This window comes from Lolium perenne, chromosome 4 (genome assembly GCF_019359855.2).
Source record: "Lolium perenne isolate Kyuss_39 chromosome 4, Kyuss_2.0, whole genome shotgun sequence".
Lineage (NCBI taxonomy): Eukaryota > Viridiplantae > Streptophyta > Magnoliopsida > Poales > Poaceae > Lolium > Lolium perenne.
Window position 1 is genome coordinate 146,963,778 of NC_067247.2, and position 12,329 is coordinate 146,976,106.

The window sequence follows — 12,329 nt, forward strand, 5'->3', positions numbered from 1 at the left end:
CCGGTAACAGAGGAAGCTAATGATAATGATCATGAAACTTCGAGCGAGGTAGCTACTGAACCTCGCAGATCAACAAGGGAACGTACCACTCCAGACTGGTATGATCCTTGTCTAAATGTCATGATTGTGGACAACAATGATGAGGACCCTGCGACGTATGAAGAAGCGATGATGAGCAAATATTCCAACAAATGGCAAGAAGCCATGAAATTCGAAATGGGATCCATGTATGAAATTCGAAAGGCTGTCGAGAATAAATGGATCTTCAAGAGAAAAACAGATGCTGATGGTAATGTTACTGTCTATAAAGCTCGACTTGTCGCAAAGGGTTTCCGACAAATTCAAGGTGTTGACTACGATGAGACTTTCTCACCTGTAGCGAAACTAAAGTCTGTGAGGATTTTGTTAGCAATAGCTGCATTTTTCGATTATGAGATTTGGCAGATGGATGTCAAAACGGAGTTCCTTAATGGTGACACTGAGGAAGAGTTGTATATGGTACAACCCAAAGGTTTTGTCGATCCTAAAAATGCTAACATGGTATGCAAACTTCACCGTTCCATTTATGGACTGAAGCAAGCATCCAGCAGTTGGAACCGACGCTTTGATAAAGTGATCAAAGACTTCGGGTTTATACAGTGCCATGGAGAGGCATGTATTTACAAGAAAGTGAGTGGGAGCTCTGTAGCATTCCTGATATTATATGTAGATGACATATTATTGATTGGGAATGATATAGAACTATTAAGCAGTGTAAAAGGTTATTTGAATAAGTGTTTTTCAATGAAGGACCTCGGTGAAGCAGCGTACATTTTAGGCATCAAGATTTATAGAGATAGATCAAGACGCCTAATAGGGCTTTCACAAAGTACATACCTGGACAAGATTTTAAAGAAGTTTAGAATGGATGAAAGTAAGAAAGGATTCTTACCGATGTTGCCAGGTAAGGTCTTGAGTAAGACTCAAGGTCCGGCTACAGCAGAAGAAAGAGAGAGGATGAATCAGATCCCCTATGCCTCGGCAGTAGGCTCTATCATGTATGCCATGCTGTGTACTAGACCGGATATAGCACATGTTGTTAGTTTGACTAGCAGATATCAAAGTGATCCAGGAATGGAACACTGGACAACGGTCAAGAATATCCTGAAGTATTTGAAAAGAACTAAGGATATGTTTCTTTGTTATGGCAGTGACCAAGAGCTCGTTGTAACCAGTTACACCGATGCAAGTTGGAACACTGATCCTGATGACTCTAAGTCTCAGTCTGGTTATGTGTTTATATTGAATGATGCTGCGGTAAGCTGGTGCAGCTCCAAGCAGTGCACGGTGGCGAAGTCTTCAACAGAATCAGAATACATAGCGGCTTCGGAGGCTTCATCGGAAGCGGTATGGATGAAGAGGTTCATTGTCGAGGTTGTTGTGGTTCCTAGTGCATTGGACCCACTAGTCATTTATTGTGACAACATGGGTGCCATCGCCAATGCACAAGAACCAAGGTCACACAAGAAGTTGAAGCATATCAAGCTGCGTTTTCATTCGATTCGCGAGTACATCGAAGATGGAGAAGTAAAGATTTGCAAAGTACACACTGATCTGAATGTAGCAGATCCGTTGACTAAAGCTCTCCCTAGGGCAAAGCATGACCAACACCAGAATGCCATGGGTGTTAGGTACCTTACAATGTAATCTAGATTATTGACTCTAGTGCAAGTGAGAGACTGTTGGAGATATGCCCAAGAGGCAATAATAAATTGGTTATTATATATCTTTGTGTTTATGATTAATGTTTATATACCTTGCTATAATTGTATTAACCGAAACATTGATACATGTGTGTTATGTAAACAACAAGAAGTCCCTAGTAAGCCTCTTGTATAACTAGCTTGTTGATTAATAGATGATCATCATTTCATGATCATGAACATTGGATGTTATTAATAACAAGGTTATGCCATTATGTGAATGATGTAATGGACACACCCAATTAAGCGTAGCATAAGATCACGTCATTAAGTTCATTTGCTATAAGCTTTCGATACATAGTTACCAAGTCCTTTCGACCATGAGATCATGTAAATCACTTATGCCGGAAGGGTACTTTGATTACATCAAACGTCACTGCGTAAATGGGTGGTTATAAAGGTGGGATTAGGTATCCGGAAAGTATGAGTTGAGGCATATGGATCAACAGTGGGATTTGTCCATCCCGATGACGGATAGATATACTCTGGGCCCTCTCGATGGAATGTCGTCTAATTAGTTTGCAAACATATGAATGGTTCATAAGAGACTACATACCACGGTACGAGTAAAGAGTACTTGTCATGAGACGAGGTTGAACGAGGTATAGAGATACCGATGATCATACCTCGGACAAGTAAAATATCGCGTGACAAAGGGAATCGGTATCGTATGTAAATGGTTCATTCGATCACTAAGTCATCGTTGAATATGTGGGAGCCATTATGGATCTCCAGATCCCGCTATTGGTTATTGGTTGGAGATAAGTCTAAACCATGTCCGCATAGTTCGCGAACCGTAGGGTGACACACTTAAGGTTTGATGTCGTTTGAGTAGATATGGAATATGGAATGGAGTTCGAAGTTTTGTTCGGAGTCTCGGATGAGATCCAGGATATCACGAGGAGTTCCGGAATGGTCCGGAGAATGAGATTCATATATAGGAAGTCATATTCCAAGTTTGGAAATGATCCGGTGCATTTATGGAAGGTTCTAGAAGAGTCCGGAAGAAACGCACTATGGAAGGCGGAGGGACTCCACAACCCTGGCCGGCCAAACCCTAAGGGAAGGAGTCCCAGGTGGGCTCCACCATAGGTGGCCGGCCACCCCACCTCATGGAAAGGTGGGAGTCCCACCTTGAGTAGGACTCCCTCCTTAGGTAGGTTTCCCACCAAAGGTAGCTTTGGTGTTGGGGTCTTATTCGAAGACTTGGGAGACAAGGATTGGGGCTTCCACCTATATAAGGAGGGGCAAGGGGAGGGGGCCGGCCACCCCAAGACCACAAGCTGGCCGCCCCCTTTGGCCGGCGCCCAAACCCTAGCCGCCTCCTCCTCCACCACAACTCCCGCATACGCTTAGGCGAAGCCCTGCCGGAGTTCTCCACCACCACCGCCACCACGCCGCCGTGCTGCCGGGATTCCGAGGAGGATCTACTACTTCCGCTGCCCGCTGGAACGGGGAGAAGGACGTCGTCTTCATCAACACCGAACGTGTGACCGAGTACGGAGGTGCTGCCCGATTGTGGCACCGTCGAGATCAAGATCTTCTACGCGCTTTTGCAAGCGGCAAGTGATCGTCTACATCCACCCCGAGATCTAATCTCGTTAAGCTTTGCGAATCTTCGAGGGTTAGTCTCATCATCTCCTCGTTGCTACCGTCTACTAGATTAGATCTTGGCTTGGTTTTCGTTCTTGCGGTAGGAAATTTTTTATTTTCTATGCTACGAATCCCATCAAGCGGGGAGTGGTGGGACCAACGCGTTAGCGGCACATGCAATTTTAACCTAACCGTCGCCTACCTCGCGATGGAAGTTATTGACACGCAGCGGCAGTGTAATTTCCGTAGACGCGCATCGAACCGTCTCATCGCGCCTAGCTCTCCGTGCCGGCGTTAAAGAGCGTCAAGGTGTATGGATGACAGGGAGCACCTGGGAGTGTTCTTTCTTGGCAGCAAACACACGAAATCTACGATACCAACACTAGTTAGTTTTTCTCATTTTCCAATGTTTTAATTTGTGTTAACCATGGTTCAAACTATGTATTAGTTTGTGGAAACCATGTTCCAAACTATGTCTTAGTTTGTGTAAACCATGTTCCGAATTATGTATTAGTTTGTGGAAAGTTCCTCATCTTTATTTGAATCTCTATGCTTTTATTTGAGATTTTAATTCAAATCATCCATCGGGGCCGTCCGTTTGGGAGCGCCGGTGTTGGAACAACACCCGGCCCAAATAGAGCATGCAATGCCCGCGCCCCCAAACCGCAGTGTCGGCGCCTCTGCCGGCGACTATCAGGGGCGCGCCGGTGGAGATGCTCTAACCAACTTGCAACTTAGAGCAAGTACAATAAGGTCTAGTCAGCTAGCTATAAGAGATAAAATATTATATATTTGCTCAGTTGGAGGGGAGAGATTAAGAGAGAGAAGGAAAAGTGGGCTCTTATGCAATAGTCAGCTCTAGCACGTGCTCCTAGACACTATATTGGACTAAAAGGTAGACCATGTATTATAAAAATAGTACACTTTTATAGCTTACTATTGTACATACTAGCTATATAAGTTAACTATAGATAATGTGGCAAACTGTTATAGCCGACTGCCGGCTACACTATTAATCTTGCTCTTACATATGTCTTTGAAGTGAGCCGAGCTCTAAGATAATTTTTGATCACTGAGAAGTAGCAAACCAAAAAAGAAAATTAAGGTCTGGAATCTTTTTCCACGGATTTTTGGTCATTTCCTTTCGTCAAACGGATCCAGTTCCGTGGACGGGGATTCACTGACTGGCTGTAGGCCGGTCACGTCGTGACTGGACTCGCATCCGCCGGACATTCTCCATCCAACGGCTTCAATCAAGTGATTTGAAAATTTTGTCAAATTTGTCTTTTTCGTTGCGTCCAAAATACAAAGTATTTTTGATTGAAATTTTTTCGAACTTACAACATGATTCGTTGGCAACATGTATATTTTTTATTTTAAATTTTTTGACGATTTTCAAAACGAAAATTCAAAATCGTCAAAAAACGAAAATAGGACACACGTACTCTTGATAAAACATTTTTCGTTTAAATTATTGTGATTCTTCCATGTCTTGCCATGCAGACCACATTTCCTTTTAGGATGTTTTGAGGAAATACTCCCAATTTTTTTCTTATATGGCTATATTTTTTGTTAGTCGTGCGTTGCAAGTGCAATCTTACTAGTCATAGAAGGGATGGGTAGTCGTCGCCATTATATAAATCACAATGCCAGCTGTACTAATAATAAAACAAACCAGCAGCACCATCTGAGAAGGCGCTGCCTTTGGATCTCCCAGAGCATGCATGATTAGATCCCGTCCTGCCTAAATGTTCATGGCGGGCAGCTCTGCACCCGCGGAAGCTATGGCATCCTAAGGGCATCTCCAACCGGGCGACCCATCCCGCGCCCGCGCGTCCGGATGGGTCCAACCGGACAAAAACCCGGCCCAGCGCGCGGACCCATCCCTAAAACGGATGCCCGCGGCGTCCGGATCGACGCAAACCCGGCCCAAATCTTGGCCGGGTTTGCGTCGCATGACGCGAAAGGCTGGTCGCTCGCGTCCGCCCTTGTCCGCCCGGCCCGCGTGTCATAGGAATAAATAATATTTTTCATTAAAAAGAACTCATTACATTTTTTTTAGCTACTACTTCTATTCTAAATACGTACGGGGCCGGCGGCCTCGCCGGCGACTCCTCGCCGGCTCGCCGTCGGGGCCGTGGATTTCACTCGACGCGGGCGGCCTGTACGCGTGAGGATTCCACTCCAGCTTACTACGGGCTGGGTGGCGCGTCGGCGGCGGCGCGGGCGGCGGCAGCTTGGAAGGAGGCCGTCATCCTCCTCCTTTCCGTCCGCGCACCTCGGCGCGCTCGCGCTCCGCCTCTGCGGCGGAATCATCCGCTTCCCGCATAGCTCCACCTCCCCGCAGAGCGGCGCGTTCCACGGCGGTGCGCGCCTCAATGCGGACGCGGGCGGGGCCCCGGGCCTCGTGGTTCTCCTGCCGCCGGCGCATGCGCTCTTGCCGGCCGCGCTCCGCCGACTCGGCATCCTCCCGGGCGCGCCGCTCGGGGACGGCATCTGGATGAGGTGACGGGCTGCTCGCATAGCGAGCAGCTCGTTCTTCCGGCCGAGGAGGTCGCCCAAGCGGCGGCGGCCGGCCCGCCGGATGCCCTCGTGCTCCTTCGTCACGCGCGTGAGGTCGGCGAGTCGCTCCTCGATGGCGGCGTTGATGTTCGCCGCCGCGAGGTCCTCCTCGTTGACGGGCTCCTCCGCGGCGGCCGCCCCTCCTCCGCGGCCTCGTACCGCCCGTCCGCGGTCTCGTGCCGCCCTCCGCGGCCGCCTCCACCATCTCCGCGTCACCGGCCTTCGTGCCGCCGCCTCGCAGCCGACGCGGAGCGCCTCGTCGTCGGCGACCCACCGCGAGTCCGCGCGCTCCTCCTCCACCGTCCGCGGGAACCCGGCCCGGCGGCGAGGGAGAGCTTGGCCCATGTGGCCTGCAGGGTGCGCGGCATGGCGACGGAGAAGGTGGAGTGGCCGCCGGAGAAGGTGGAGTGGGAGAGGAAGGTCTGGCGGTCTGTGTGAGACCGCCGCCGTCTTTTAAAGCCGGCGGTCTGGCGGGAAACTTGGGCGCGAGCGCGCGCCAATGTCGTTTTCGCGCGCGCGGGAACCTTGTTGCGCGCGGGATCTTTCCCGCGCGTTCCACCGTCCACCATGGTCGTCCGTCGAGGCTCGCCATGGCGCAGCCGTCAGCGCAAGGAAGACGAACCACGTGGCGTCTCTTTGGGTCGCCGCGTTGGGCGTAGCGCGCGACCCAAACGGACACGCGGACGCGGGGCGCTGTCCGCGTGTCCTGGCGGCGACCCCAACGGACGGCCCAGCGCGTCCGTTTGGGTCGCCCGGTTGGAGATGCCCTAACTAGGCCGCAAGACCACTCACTGTCGATTACAGATCAAGATTCGCCAGTTGTTATTTGTTGGGTGGACCGCAGAGGAGGATGGCCAGCGGCGCCCGAGCTGCCGATAGTCAGAGGAACAGCGGCGAGGGTCCAATAATGACGCAGGAGAAAGAGCTATGGCGGAAAGAGCTACAGCGGAAAGAGAGATCGCTCAATCGATGTGCTTTCATGCAGGCATACCTTCTGATGGCTGTAACCGGCATAGGCTACCTGGCGCTTATGTGGTCGACGGTAGTCCTCCTGGGTGGTTTCGTCACCACGTTGCGGAAGAAGGATTTTTGGTGCATCACAGTCATTAGCATGATGCAAGCAGCAAGGTCAGTAATGTCCTATCTCCATATTATCTCCATCTGGTGGACGGTCTCTTGTCTGCAAGTTCTTTCGTGCGTTTTTTTATCCCGTTTTCGCTCTATAATGTTTAACTCGTTGACGGACACGGCGGTACCAAATACTTCTCAGTCAGACCCTCACATAGGAGTGGAAATTTTTACTCCCTCCTATCCATATATATTAACCCATAGCTGATGTGGATATATATATATAGACACATTTTAGTTCTACCTAAGTACACTATCTGGATAAAAATGAGGTATCTATTTTTAGGCAGAGTGAGTAATAGAATTGAATAAAGTAACAAACGATTTTTAAAACAATATGTTGCTGTTCTCAGATGACAGGATACATTAGACGCGATTGAAATACCATCTTGTTCCGTGTCAAAAAAAAAAAAAAAACCATCTTGTAGCATCAAATTATGAAATCGAAAACCGCTTTCAATGCGTAAATAATACTTCCTCTCTATCCTAACATGAGACCTTTTTGCAAACTAAATAGTTTCTAAAACGTTTATATTTAGGTAAACGGATGAAGTAATTATGAAAACAGTTACTTCCTCTCTTCCAAATTATAATTTTTTTGGATGGACACTCCTGAGCGTCCGTCCTCTTTGGTGGATTAGATTCCCCAGCCCTTGGATCCTCAGCCGTTCGATTAAACATTCTAAGCTATTAGATTAGTTTATTTGTTTCAGTTTTGCCTCAAACCCGGATTTGCCTTTATGTAGCAAAAAAAAAAACATCTCGCTTTTTCGCTTCAGTGTAGTAAAAAAATCGGTTGCCCATGAAACAAACAAAAGATTGCCTTTGCCAGAGATTCGCCGGGGACCACGCAACAACAATTTATGCTATTGTAACAAAAAAAAAAAACTGCCAAAGACATCACCGACGCTAGTTGGAAAAACCTACGGCTCGCGTGCCCAGGACTGAAAGTACCTATCGCATATGCAAACGCGCGCTTGCTAACAGTGGGAGTCGCGTATGTACCAGTATGCAAGCTGTTACTGAACTTTTTTGAATTTTTTCCCTCAAAAAACTAAATAAATAAAATTTTGCATTTTTCTAGAAAAAAAGCAGGGCCGGTCGACTCGACCCGTGAGCGTGGTCGTGGTCAGGATCTACTCCAACTTGTCAGAGACTTGTTCAAAACAAAACAAGGCCTTTACAGAGAGCAGTTGAGAACAAAACAAAATTGCAACTTAGCAACGCACATTTCGACAAAACACCCTAAAGTAAGATGAAAAAAATTAATCGGATCCTCCGCCGGATCTGCACGCCTGCAACTCCAGCCAAGCACTGGCATCGCCATCTTTTGGTCGCCTCGAGCCAAGCACCGTCAAAGAAGTCGACGCCCGATCTGCCGCGTGACGCACTCTAGCGACCAGGGGCTGCGCCGACTATGCGGGCGACGACTCCTCCACCATCAGGCGGCAGTTGGAGTTGCGGTGGCAGCCGCAGGCAGCGCATTTGAAAGAGGACGGGTCGGCGAGGTTGACCTCCAGCGACGGCATGAACTCCCCGAAGCCGTTGAGGGCGTTGCCTGCCCATGCTGGCCACATGGTTCTCTTCCGGTACCTGGGCACCACCACCACTGCAGACGGCACCAACTCAGACCGCCCCAAGCTTCACCTTCTTGACCGAGCCGTTGGGGAACATGGTGGGCTTGTTCTTGACGTCGATGACCTCCATGCCGCCTGAACATGGTGTGAACCAGTTGCAGCTGTATCCAACATAAGGTTTAAAATAACGTGCTAAAGAAATAGCGGAGGCATCCTTCAAATGCTATGTAAGCTATATTATCGTGTTAATATGGTGCTATATTTCTAGTGTTTTCAGAAAAAGCACCAGAAAATAAATGATCACAGTCCAAAAACGACATATTTCTGTCCAAAAATAGTTCTCCAATTTTTTAAAGCCTTACATCATTATTTCACGAGGTAACAACATACTATACATTATTTATTAAGAATTCTCAGTATTATCGGTATTATCTTTCGATTCAGAACATGAATCAATAGATTGGCGTTTATCACCACAACAAATAAAAATAAATTTCTTCTTCTCTTAACAAGGAAAACTCAAACCCTTATACCAATAGGATGTAAAACATAGCGAGCTAACGCTATGATGTTTTAGCGCGATGTAACGTGCTATTTCGCAAATACCGTAATAGCGAGCAAAATTAGGGTAGACTATCAAAATATGCTATAGGGCTACTACCGAAGAAATGGCGCACTATTTCAAAACTTGATCCCACGTCACATCTACAAGAGTAAACAAGGATTGCTGATCAAGAATCCAAGACAGAAAGCCCGCATGTACGGTCATTTTTGTTTGACCTCCACATTTTTTAGGTGTCTAAGTAATTCTCTAATCGTGGCTCAAACAACTGTCCACGTCAGCGATACCGCAGAACGAAACTGCTCTCATCGTGTGAAGGGGTTAATTGGCTGGTATTGCATAACTAGGGGGTTAAATGTTCTATTTTAAACTTAGAGAGGTTCTCTATCCCAAACCCAATACTTAGGGGGTTATTCGGGGACAAGGCGTTTTGGCTCATAGGTGTAGCTACAACTATTAGCAAAAGTAAAATTTAAATTTATTTCAACATGTTAAAAAAATCTAATAAAATTCCTAATCGTGCATCCGAACATCCTATGTTACCTCATAAAAGCTTTGCATGAAAAAAATATTTTATGTGGCCTATGTAAAAAAAGACAAATAAATGTCTCGTAAAAAACTTTTTTGTAGCATCGGAAATTGTCTTCTTTGCACAGGCCATAGAAAATAATCTTTTTTCGTGACACTTTGTGTACATGCATAGAATATGTGGAAGTACACCCCGGATTTATTTTCAATTTTTTTAGATATTTTGAAATATGTTTTTTCAGTAATAGGTGCATCTACACTTATGAGCTAAAATAGATTTCCGGGTTATTTGGACTTCTTTCTAAAATATCTGAGGAACACTCACTATAGGAATGGACGCATACGCCGACAGCCAGCTGCCCTCGGCGTAGCCACGTCTGGCCCTCGGCGTAGGCTACGCCGACGGCAGCCCTCGACGTATGGCGTCGGCGTTTAGGTCCCTCGGCATAGACAATATTACCGTCGGCGTAGCCCGGCCCTCGGCGTAGCACGCTACGCCGATGGCAAAACCATCGGCATACAAATTTTAAAAATTTGAATTTTCATTTTTCCAAAAAAAATTTAAAAAACAAATTCGAAAAAAAAATATTTTTTTTTATATGCCGAGGGCTTTGCCGTCGACATAGAGTTTTAAATTTTTTCCAATTTTGATTTTTTTTACACCATTTTTTTTTCTTTTTTTTACTTGTTTATCTTTCACCCATACACTTTTAGCTCTAAGTACACTTAATCCTAGGTCAAATTACAATCATGGTTTAACTTCTCAGCCGGTCACCCATCCTCACACTACTCCAACCTCAGCACGCTTAACTTCTTGGTTCCATTCGGATGAGCTTCCCTTAAAGAATTGACACCTTACTGATAATAATAGTCTATCAACCCTATTAACCCTTGGACCGTGATGTCACAACTCTTTATTTTTGAATTCCAAAAAATTACTTAAGTAAACAACAATGAATATATAAGTAAAAATGAATAATAATATTGAATTCAAATAACAATAAAATAATTTTATTTTTTGGTTTTTTCTATTTAATATGGAATAATTAGTATCTTTAAATCGAAAAATTGAAATTCCACAAATAATATGTCTAAATCGATCAGAAAAATGAGAGGAATCTAAATATAACATCCATATCATAATTTGAACCTAAAAATTAGAGTAATCCAAATATGACGTCCAGCTTGCCATCTGGCCAAAACGGCCCCCTCGGGAGATGCGAAATGGCCATACCGGACGCGCTGGTGCACCGTTCGCCAACATGCTAAACGGAAAAAAATTAGCACATAAAGTGATGTGTTATAGACCTAAAAACATTTTTCGCGGAATTTATTGAGCGACGGAAAGTGTACCCCTAGTTCAAATCCGGTCAGTTTCCAGCGGATTCGGCGGGACACCGCAGGAAGCCGCAGGGATTTCCAGATAGCTAGCACGCACATATGGCATGTGATATGTGGTGCGGAGGCGGTGTCCTACCACTACACGGAGGTCTCGCGCAATACTAAAATACGCCTCATGTAGCTGCTTCACAAAAAAACTCGTTTTGGCACCCCGAAAATGAAAAAAACCACCGCCCATGGGTTGGATTGGAAATCCGCTCCCGGGGCCATGCCTTCCTTCCCAGGGACCACGCATGTGCCAAATATGGCGTCGTTCCGACAAACTATGCGGTGTCACAGGCCGTTTCCTACTCATTTGCCCTAAAAGCCATAGAACTCCGGACGTGATAGCTCTGTTTGTGAAGAGTTTTCCAAAATAATTGTCGTATCCTAATTCCAATTTTTGGAGTGGTTACTAGGACACATAAAATGACGCCATGTGGCTCCAAGGGATTTTCTAACTTAGTTTAAATTGCCATCTGGCCAAAACGGGCCCCACGGAGATGCGGTATGGCTGTACCGGGCGCGCTGGTGCACCCGTTCACCATCGCGCTAAACGGAAAAAATTTAGCACATAAATTGATGTGTTGTAGACCTAAAAATATTTTTCCCGGAATTTATTGAGCGACGGAAAGTGTACCCCTAGTTCAAATCCGGTCACTTTCCAGCGGATTCAGCGGGACACAGCAGGAAGCCGCAGAAATTCCCAGATAGCTAGCACGCACATATGACATGTGATATGTGGTGCGGAGGCGGTGTCCTACTACTACGCGGAGGTCTCGCGCAATACAAAAATACGCCTCATGTAGCTGGTTCACAAAAAAAACCCGTTTCGGCACCCCGAAAATGAAAAAACCATCGGCCATGGGTCGGATTGGAAATCCGCTTCCGGGGCATTGCTTCCCATCCCAGGGACCACGCACATGCCAAATATGGCCTCGTTCCGACAAACTATGCGGTGTCACGGACCGTTTCCTACTCATTTGCCCTAAAAGCCATAGAACTCCGGACTTGATAGCCCTGTTTGTGAAGGGTGTTCCAAAATAACTGCCGTATCCCAATTCCGTCTTTTGGAGTGGTTACTAGGACACATAAAATGACGCCATGCGGCTCCAAGGGATTTTCTGACTTCATTTAAATCGCCATCTGGCCAAAACGGGCCCCCACGGAGATGCGGTATGGCCGTACCGGGCGCGCTGGTGCACCCGTTCACCATCGTGCTAAACGGAAAAAAATTTAGCACATAAAGTGATGAGT